General features: G+C 34.9%; 1 pseudogene; it reads right to left on the reverse strand.

Annotated features, from left to right (window-relative positions):
• Positions 1–7,427: 7,427 nt before the first annotated feature.
• Positions 7,428–8,115, reverse strand: LOC114623288 (annotated as a pseudogene).
• Between the last annotated feature and the right edge of the window lie 2,214 nt (positions 8,116–10,329).

Below are 10,329 nucleotides of genomic sequence, written 5' to 3' on the forward strand. Positions count from 1 at the left end.
TCATCACTCAGGAGGCAGCAGAAGTGAGAAATCTTTGAAATCAAGGTCTGCCTGATCTACAGAATGAGTTCCATGAAAGACAGGGCTATGCAGAGAATCACTGTCTCAAATAAATAGAAAAAATCAATAAAAAAATTGTGTGTGTGTGTGTGTGTGTGTGTGTGTGTAAAGTGTATTATTTACAGATTTTTAAAACCTAGAAAGTGGGTTGGGCAGTGACGGTGCATGTCTTTAATCCCAGCACTTGGAAGCAGAGGCAGGTAGATTTCTGAGTTTGAGGCCAGCCTGGTCTACAGAGTGTGTTCCAGGACCGCAAGGGCTACACAGAGAAACCCTGTGTCAAAACACCCCCCACTCCCAAAAAAAGAAACCTGGAAAGGGAGTCATTCTCATCCTGTCTTTATCTCAAGGTTACAAGTTTCTAGCAGTTACTGGAAAAAAAAATCATTGTCAACATTGTACAACAATTACTTCTTCTTGCACCAGGAATCAGGGTATAGAAACAGGGCATTTGAATATATAGTATTTCTTACTTGGATTCTAATTCCTAGGACCATGAGCAAATACACAAATACATCTTTACTTCTCCTATCATATATTCTATAGTATTTCTTCAGAATCTTTACACCTTCAGTTGTATTTGTCTCTTAGTAGTCCTCATTTGTTGTAATGAAAAATATTTTAGTGATTTGATTTGTATAGGATAGTTGTGTTTGCAGTATTTTAAAGCATATCTCCTTGTGTTGGGAACTAAACTTTATTTTCTATTTCAATGTCTATTTCCATTTCTAAGAATATTCTTTTGATATTAGTAAATTAGAAAGAGTTTTATACAAGTAATACCAGAGGCAGCTCACCTACATAAATACATTAAATTATCATCTTCTATGTATATTCCATATTATAACTCAATATTTTCTTAAACAGAAAAGTCAAAATTATTACAGTGATATTTAGTACAACTATCTTTGTCGACAAAAACCAGGCTAGTTTGTGCTGAGCTGAGCCTGCACTCGACATTTTACATGTCTGATTTCTTTGGTATTCTTTTATGATTTTATTATGAGCATTCTCTGCTTTGAAAAGGTATCTTTGTACACATAGCCTTTCATCTTAGTAACTAAGTATGAACTACTCAGTATTATCCTAAGTAGTAACTGATTTTAATTTCATAAGAGACACTTGATCAGCAAGGTTGAGTTCTAAATTGTATTCATTAATCTAAAGCATCTTTTTTGTACCTGAAATACTAAAAACTAATTACAATGTAAGCATTGTTATTCAGAATGTACAAAATAAATTTAAATTATACAAGTTTAGTCAATTTAGAAATATATATCAAAACATGAACAGAATATGTGAAGTGTTCATAAATTCCAAATTAATAAGTATTATCCCAGAAATATGACTAAGACCTACTTTAGTGCAAAACCTTAAAATATCCTCAATACTACTTTATAATATAATAAATATTTTATAATTTTAAGAATGAATCTCTTGAATTGACTTGAAATGAATAAAACTTTGTTCATGACATAATAATGTTTCAATGGTCTATTATAAAGTTGAATACTTTCAACTTTTATCACAATTTAGAAAACTTAAACACTTCACAGCTCTTCCCCACTATATTCATAAATATTTTTTTCTTGAGATTGTCTTAAACTTGAGTACTATATTTATGAAAATAATACTGTTTAAATAGTCTACATCCATTATATGTATTAAGAATATCAGTTGTCTCTGAAACATATTTATTCCATATATGTGCAATTTTCATTAAGTCAGTTCATCAATTAAATGAAAATTATAAAGAATTGGAACACATAGTTTGAGTACAAAACTTTAAGCAAATATTAGTGAGAAAATATCCACTCTTGTGGAGTTCCTATCCCCTTCAGGGTCCACAGTCCTTCCTACTATTCGTCCATAAGGATCCCCAAGCTCTATGCACTGAGTGCTGTGTCTGAGTCAGCTACCAGGTGTGGACTCTCAGAGGACCACTATGCTAGACTCCTGTCTGCAAGCATAGAAGAATGTCATTAATAGTGTTAGGGATTGATGCTTGCCTGTGGGATAGGTCTCAATGTGGGTCCGTTATTGTTACGCCATTCCTTCTGTCCTCTTCCCTGTATTTCTTATAGATGGGAAATATTTTGAGTCAAACGTTTTGTAGGTGGGTTGTTATCTCTATATCTCCACTTGGGTTCCTGCCTTGCTACAGGAGGTTGCCTCTTTAGGTTCCATATCCCCAATTCTGTGAGTCAGAGCTAAGGACACCCTCATTGATTCTTGGTGCCTCCCTTATACCAGGTCTCTGTTTCATCTTGGAGATGTTCCCCACTTCCCCAACCCTGTCAGTTGCAGATCTCCATTTATTCTCATGACTTTCTGGCCATCTTTCCTGTCCCTCTCCTCACCTGATCCTGAAACCCCCATCCTCTTCCCTATAATTAGCCTCATTATTGTTTTATTCCTTGTTCTAGATGTGATTCAAGCATCCTGCCTTGGGCCCTCCTTCTTATTTAGCTCCTTTGGGTCTATTGAGTGTAGAATGGGTATTACATTTTGTGACTAATATACACTTAAAAGTTCATGCATACATGTCCTTTGGGGTCTGAGTTAGCTCACTCAGGATTATGTTCTCAAGTGTCATCCATTTTTTTCTGAAAAATTCATGATTCTTCATTTTAATAGCTGAATAGTATTCTGTTGTAAAGATGTACCACATTTACTTATCCATTTTCAGGTTAGGGACATCTAGTTTGTTTCCAGTTTCTGGGTAGTAGGAATTAAGCTGCTATGCATATAGCCAAGCAAGTGTCTTTGTAGGATGGTAGAGTATATGCTCAGGAGTAGAATACCTGAGTCTTTAGATATAACTTGTGGTAGTTAATTTTAAATTCTGTGGCACCCAATCTGGCTTGTTGTTATGGGGCCACCATGTTCTTGAGTAGGAAAGGCTTGAGGCAACCGCATGTTCTCACTGCTTGGCTCAGGCCGCAGGCTCAGGCAGGCCAGGAGCACTGGTTCTCACACCCATGAGATGCTAGCATGGGAGATGGCTTTGCCAATCTACCATGCTGTCCCTACAATGCTTGACTGAGCTCTGACCATCCCACCATCTAATGCTTAATGATTATCCAATGGCTTTATATATTTGATAATGCTCAATTAACAAAATGCCCCCACAATTAGAGTTGTTTCCCAATATCTAACCTTCTGATATAAATTGTAAGCCAGGACTATCCTGGACACGAGCCTGGTTCTCCATGGCTCCTACATCTCTCTCCTTCCTAGCTCTCATACAGCCCAATCGCCAAGCTTTATACAAATGAAGTGGAAAGATATCCTGCTACAATAACTCTTCTCAGTTTTCTGAGAAACCACCAAATTAATCTGGTAATTTTTCATGTTTATTATACACTTAATACTTTTTTGACATTTGCTAGTCCATAAATTTCAAACTCCAATTTCATGTCAATGGCTTCAAGTTATCAAATAACTTCAAGTTAGTGTTTTTTAACGTGTTTGTTTTCATAATAAATATGCTTTTATCTAAATTGTTTTTATTCATACAATTGGCACATTAGCAATGTCTGGCACTTTTAAAAGGCAGGAAGAGAAAAATATTGCATTGGGAAATATAACGGGAGAACATAGTTCCAGCTAACGTCAAGATATTCTGCTGGTCATTGATACCATAATTTGATATAATTGAAATAATGAAAGTCACCATTGAAAATTATTGCTATCTTTAATAAGGCTAGTACAAATTATTTAGTCTTCTACCTCAGGTGCTTTGTGGCTTCAATTAATTGACAGAAAATAACATTGTCAATTAAAAATAGTGCAAAAAGTGGGTCATGGCTGAAAACAGTTTCTTTAGAATCAAAGGAATAGGGCTAATAAATTGAGGCCTAATTGAAAAATGTGAACACATGGGTGATGTGCCTGTCTTGTTCATTTATAATTGAACATGTAGCATATGAATAATGGAATAAATAAGATAAATAGGTAAAATTATGTTGTGATAAGTAAGATAATTGTTTCAGCTTCTTTAACTATTTTTTGTCAATACAAATGCTAAACTTCCTAGATTTAATAAGATGTGATGGCAGTAAATAAGTCCTTAGCACATTTCTACAGACAGGAAGGCAAAAGATAAGCATCACTATTGCTGAAAAGGATATGCAAGGCTAGTATAGCCTATCAGAAAAGCACTCTGCCCTGTACTTAGGAACATTATGTACCACCTCAAGCAAGGCAACTAGAAGCTCAAATTACCCTTGAGAATACAGCTTACATAATCGTAATTCCATGGGGGAGGGCATCTGTACCTTGAATCTATCCTTGTCTCTTATACTTTATGAATTTAAAACTTTTAATAAGAAGAACATAATATTTAAATCATCAAATACTTCAGGATACTTAGACACTAACAATTGATAATAATTAGTTCTCTGGCAAGAAAGGTTTGATTTAAAAGTTATAAAGAAAAACATGTTTCTAAGTGGTAGTACAATGAACTAGATGTGACAAGTTACCCTTGTACTGAAACAACCCAGAGTAAGCGAGAGTACAGAAGGCAGAGGGTGTTTGTACATGTACAGGGAAGAAAGAGAAACAAGAGCCATTGTATTTATGAAAAAAATGCTTAGAATGTATTTCATTTGACATTTCTAAATACTGCATAAAGTGTATAGAATGTTAGCATTGTCTTTTTAGAAGAGGTAATTTTGTTACACAGTTGTCATATATATACTTCCTCTAAAGGAAATCAATACAGCCCATTTCTATGCCTGCAGCTGTCAGCGGTAAACCTTGGATGTCAGTCATCAGATGCTAATCATTTTGCTTCTTATTAAGATGGGCTCTCTGACTTTAGAAGCTTGATTGACCAGTAAACCCAGGGTATGACCTTCTACCAACCTTCCCAGCACTATGATTACCAGTGAAGTTTATCAAACTTCACTGAGATTACCAGTGAGACTACCAAACCAAATTGCAGCAAAGAGCTGGACAACCAGTCCACTCCCAACAACAGAGCTATAGACAGTTTTCAGCTGCTGGGAGAGGAAGAGGTGGTTATTGGTACTGAATGACTTTATTTGTTATTGTTACAGGGTTGAATAGAGTGAAATTTGGATGAATTCAGGAAGAGTTGGGATAACAGGAATATGATCAGAACACATTGTGTGAAATGTGAAGTAAGATGGCAGTGACACACTCTCTTAGTACCATCAATCCAATACAGAGTCCAGTGGATCTCTAAGAATTTGAGGCTAACCTTGTCTACAGACTGTATTCCAGGACAGCCAGTACTACACAAACATGTAGTACTTAAAAATCAAAGTGAAACAGAACAAACCAAAAATAATTAAGAAGAGTAAAGTGGAGGAATACATTAAAAATTACTCTATGAAACCAGCATTATGAAAACAAAAGCAGGTTGATAGAATTACATGTTTAAGTAACTAAACATTTCCCCAGTGAACATAGGAAAATTCTAAATGAAACATTTGTAAACTAGAATTCGATATGCTGAAATGTCATATAATTTGATCATAATTGTTTTATCCCAATGATTATTAATCAACATATTCAGAAACTGATTGTTTGACATATTCAAGATTAATTACTGTATCAAAACATATAACAGTCTCTTATCACAAGGTCATATCTATAAATTCATAAAAGCCATTCAACAGTGGTCCGTCCATACTTTTTCATTAAAAAGGTCTTGGGTAATTGTGAATATCAGAAATACACTTTCATATAATAAAACCTGTACATGACATACCTATAGCCGATATTATTCTAAACAAGGGAAAACTAAAACAATTTGTTCAAAAAGAACACTCCAAGAATGTATATACTCCTATTTTTACTCAAGATAGGAAAGAATACAGAAATTTATTCAACTAAAAAAGAAATGTGTCAAGTTATTCCTATAAATAGAAGATGTGATCCATGTATAAAAGACCCATTGACTCTCATAGACAGCTGTAAGATTTGATAAATACTTCCAGGAAAGTAACAGACTATAAAATCTACATGTAACAATTAGTAGCTTTACTATTTGCAATACTGTACATACCCAGAAACCAAACAGGTGAACATTCTAATACATGAAAGGATAAAATAAGCGCAATTAGGAATTTGACTATCCAGTGAAGTAAAATACATGTACAATACATGTTAAAATGCTATGGAACCCTTTGGGTTAATGGAACTACAGTTATACCAATCTTGGATATATATGCAAAGTACTCTACATCCAAAGAAATACTTACTATGTGCTGTTCATTGCTGCTATTGTCACACTAATTAAGAAACAGAAACAACCTAAATACTCTTTAAATGATAAATAGATAATGAAAAAGTGGTACATACATACTACAAAGTATTTTCAACTATATAAAAAAATAAAATCCTGAAATTTACAGGTAAATGAATGGAACTAGGAAAGATCATATTGAGTGAGAAGGGTAACCAAGACACCGAAGACAAAGGTCACAACCACTCTCATCTGTGATTCTTGCCTCACAATCTTCACTTGTGAATGAATATGCTGGTGGAATTGTAAAAAAAACAGACAAGTAAAAGGGGACCTTGTTCTAGGAGAGAGGAATAAAGAAGAAAACAGCAGAGTACAGGTTATTTTAATAGAGAAATGGGAAGGTGGGGTGTTTTGATTATGAAGCAGGAAGGAGTATAAATATAGAAGGAAGATAAAGTGGCTGTAATAATGTCTGAAAAGAATCATAAGGAGGCATATTATTATATATTATTATTCATCTACATGTAATGCGATACACATATAGAGTCTAAATAAAATCTTCCCATCTGGGCTAACAGTACATGAGGAACTCCCTTTTGAGTTGTCAGTGTTGTTCAAGAGACTCACTAAGTATTACGAGTTATTATTCTTGTCATTTCTTGCCTCACAGAGATTGAAGTTAAGTTCCGATTATTAAAGACACCATGTATTTTAGAGCCAGGACCAATAGAAGCTGGGCTACATTTGACATTTAAGTCTCCTCTTTGAGGGGTAGCTTTCATGTCATCAGTAGGTACTATGCAAGCTTCCATTAGAGAGGAATCAACCAACTATCCTTCCCAGATATAATATCTGTGAACCACCACACCAGCACAGTCTGGTAACACTAAGGATGAAATCTTAGCATGCATACTTTGGTGGTAATTAAAATCTCTCTAATAAGCCCTGTTCATCAAACAGTAAATGATGACTGGTAATAAAAATTAGCCAACTGCCTTTGGCTTACACTTCATGAACCTTGAAGGAGAACCCACAACCACAATATTTTCCAGACCACATATTTCTGCTCTTCATTAGTTTTGTTTATGGAGACCCACCTTCATTTTTAACTAAATACCTAATACAGTAGACTGAATTATATTTATTAATTTGTACAGGAAATTACTGAAATGGTGATTTCATGACTTCTCCTTAAAGATAGCACTTGTAAGTAGCAAGATGCAGAGATGTATATATGCATCATATGTTTGCTTGAAAAAGACTCTTCCACAGCAGTTTGATAATGTGTTTCCTCACCTTAGCTCAAGATTTTCAGGGACTATCTGAAATAGTTGGTTACTAGTAAAGTAATCCAATAAAAGTTGTCTGGAGATACTTGATTCTTAACATCAGGGACACTTAAAGGTAGAACGGCCAGAGACCTCATATCCACTTGATAAGTTTCTGTGTTATGTCACATGAAGATGTTTCATTCCTATTACTGCTCCTTACTGAATCTTGAGAAATCTTAATGTTTGAAATGACAGAAGAAACATCACATTCATCCTGTTACTTCTTACAAGATTTGTGATGTGTCATGTGATAAAATTTAAATCTTTCTTGAACAGCATCTGAAGGTTCAAAAAAAAACCTTCCTCATGATCTAAGGCCTTTTCCAGACATGCTCTTTCTCTTCCAATCTCACTTCCACAAAATAGGGAACAATGTATTCAACTTTTTCTCATTGAAGTCAAGAATCATTTTCTACAGAAAATGTGCTGACAGGCCGTGTCCACCCCAGTATCTTGAGCACCTGCTGATAGAGAGTAGTAGTAGGAGAAATAAACTTCCATGTAGGATGTAGCCACCACTGAAAACCCTTCAGACAAGGTAAGGGGTGGCCAGGAGATACAGAGGAGCCTGCCAGAGCTGAGGTGGTGGTAGTAATTCTGAGACAGATGCCCAGAGATAGCCCTGAAAGGGAGGAAATCCTTGTTTATCATTCAAAATATTATTTCTTACACTGAAATATGTTTTATTTTCAAACTTTATCAAAGAAACAAATATTATAACAAAGGCTTCCATATCTATTAATGGGTAAACATACAAAAAATGTGACACACATATACCACATACATACACACATACAAACACATACAAACATACCACATATTGTATGAAAAAAATTATTGAATAGAAATGGATATAATTTAAAAATATAGAGAATGTAATAACCAGAATCCAGAATGATAGGTATCATATGTCCTCTCTTAGCTACAGAGCTTAATTTCCAAGTTTTAAAACTTGTCTGTTTAAGTTGGAATGAGTATTTGTAGAGTCTAGGAATCAAGAAATGTTCAATAATTTAGGAAGGAAAATTTAGGAGAGGCAAACACATGTGAAGTAAAGGGAGAGAATACTAAGGAGGAATGGTTTAAACAGGTATGTGAAAGATATAGTGAAAAAGTGAAAAGTTGAGTGGATATTCAGCAAAAACTAAGCAATATATAGAAAATTATACAAAAATACCTACTGTGTAGATTTTTTGTAGTAATGTTCTGTGTAGTTTTGATAGTGTACAAACACAATTTTAAAAAGAGTTTGAGTGGAGATATCCTATGCAAACTCATAATACTGCATCAACTAAACATAACTTTTGAAAAACTTCTAGTAACAAGTGTGGGTTACCTTCCTATAAATCGTTAGCTAGAAAACAGATAGAGGTCACCAAAACAACATAGATTATGCCAATACTCTGAATTTCCTACCAGAACTAGATAATAAAGCTGTATTGCTGAAGACACCATCGATTTTGAGAACAAGGTGGAAACATCAATGCAGTAAACTAGAAACTTCAACCCTACTGGTTTGCCTTCACAGGTAATGTGCTGGAGAAGAAAATTAAGTAGGCTTTTCAAAGTTAGTACAAAGAATAAGACAATTTTGAACTGCTAGGCAAGCTGTGCCACTGGTGCCCTAGTGGTTAAAATGTATTGGTATTAAATGACTGCTTTGTTATTGGATGTGAAGACTGCAAGGCTGATATTGATTTGGCAGGAGAGCTCACATGCTCTAGCGGAAATTGTACCAAAGCATCATCAAAAGACAGTAATGGAAATATAAGTCCTGCAGCTTCATGCTTAGCACCATATGATAAATGATAGGATCATCTGAGTTCAATAGGCTTTGAAAGTCCCCAAGATATTACTTGAACATTTTCAAATAAGAAAGCATCTTTCTCAGGTCAGCTCAACCACACATGTATCTTTTCTTATGAGGTATTTTCTTTTCCCAGTTTCTATAGATTCCTGGACCCTTTACTTTGGTTTAGGTTTTACACTGTGTCTTTCATGCATGCTACACATTATCTTGCTGCATAGGCTTCTCTCTAATATCTTGATGAAAGCCCCTATGATCCTGAAGTCCTGCCTGGAAAACAAGGACAGTATGGATGTTAAGTTCTAATGCCAAATAGTGCAAGGACTAGGCACCAGTTAGCTGGTGTTTGACTGCTAGGCAGCTTAGAATTAAACACAGTTCCTTGTATACATGTATATGTATATAGGTATGTGTATGAGTATGTGTATATATACATACAGACAGACACACACACAGACACACACACAGACACACACACAGACACACACACCCCTTCTCTGCATATGTCCAACCTCTACCCTTTAGCCTTTAGATCACTTCCATTTGAAGATGCAGCTTAATCATTTGTAGAGAACTGTATAGTGTTGCAATGTTAAGGGCATGGGTAGTTTTGTATCCAAAGTGGGAATGGAGTTCTTGCTCCTATCTAAAACCTCATTTACCTATCCAATATTCTGGATTTCAGAACTTCTACCAGAATTTTTCACAAAACTAGCTTTATGGTATTGTAGAGCTTCTCTAAGCTTGTATCTCCAATCTTTTTCAAATTCTCCTTATAAACCAATTCCAAAGACCTAAGAGTATGACAGTGTGGTGTATTTATAACAATGTCGCTACTTTCTGGTGTTACTGTGAATTTTATGTATTAATAACTTCTGTTGCTGTAAAAATAACTGATAAGAGCAACT

This window comes from Grammomys surdaster, unplaced genomic scaffold (assembly GCF_004785775.1).
Source record: "Grammomys surdaster isolate TR1022 unplaced genomic scaffold, NIH_TR_1.0 196, whole genome shotgun sequence".
NCBI classification, from domain to species: Eukaryota; Metazoa; Chordata; class Mammalia; order Rodentia; family Muridae; genus Grammomys; species Grammomys surdaster.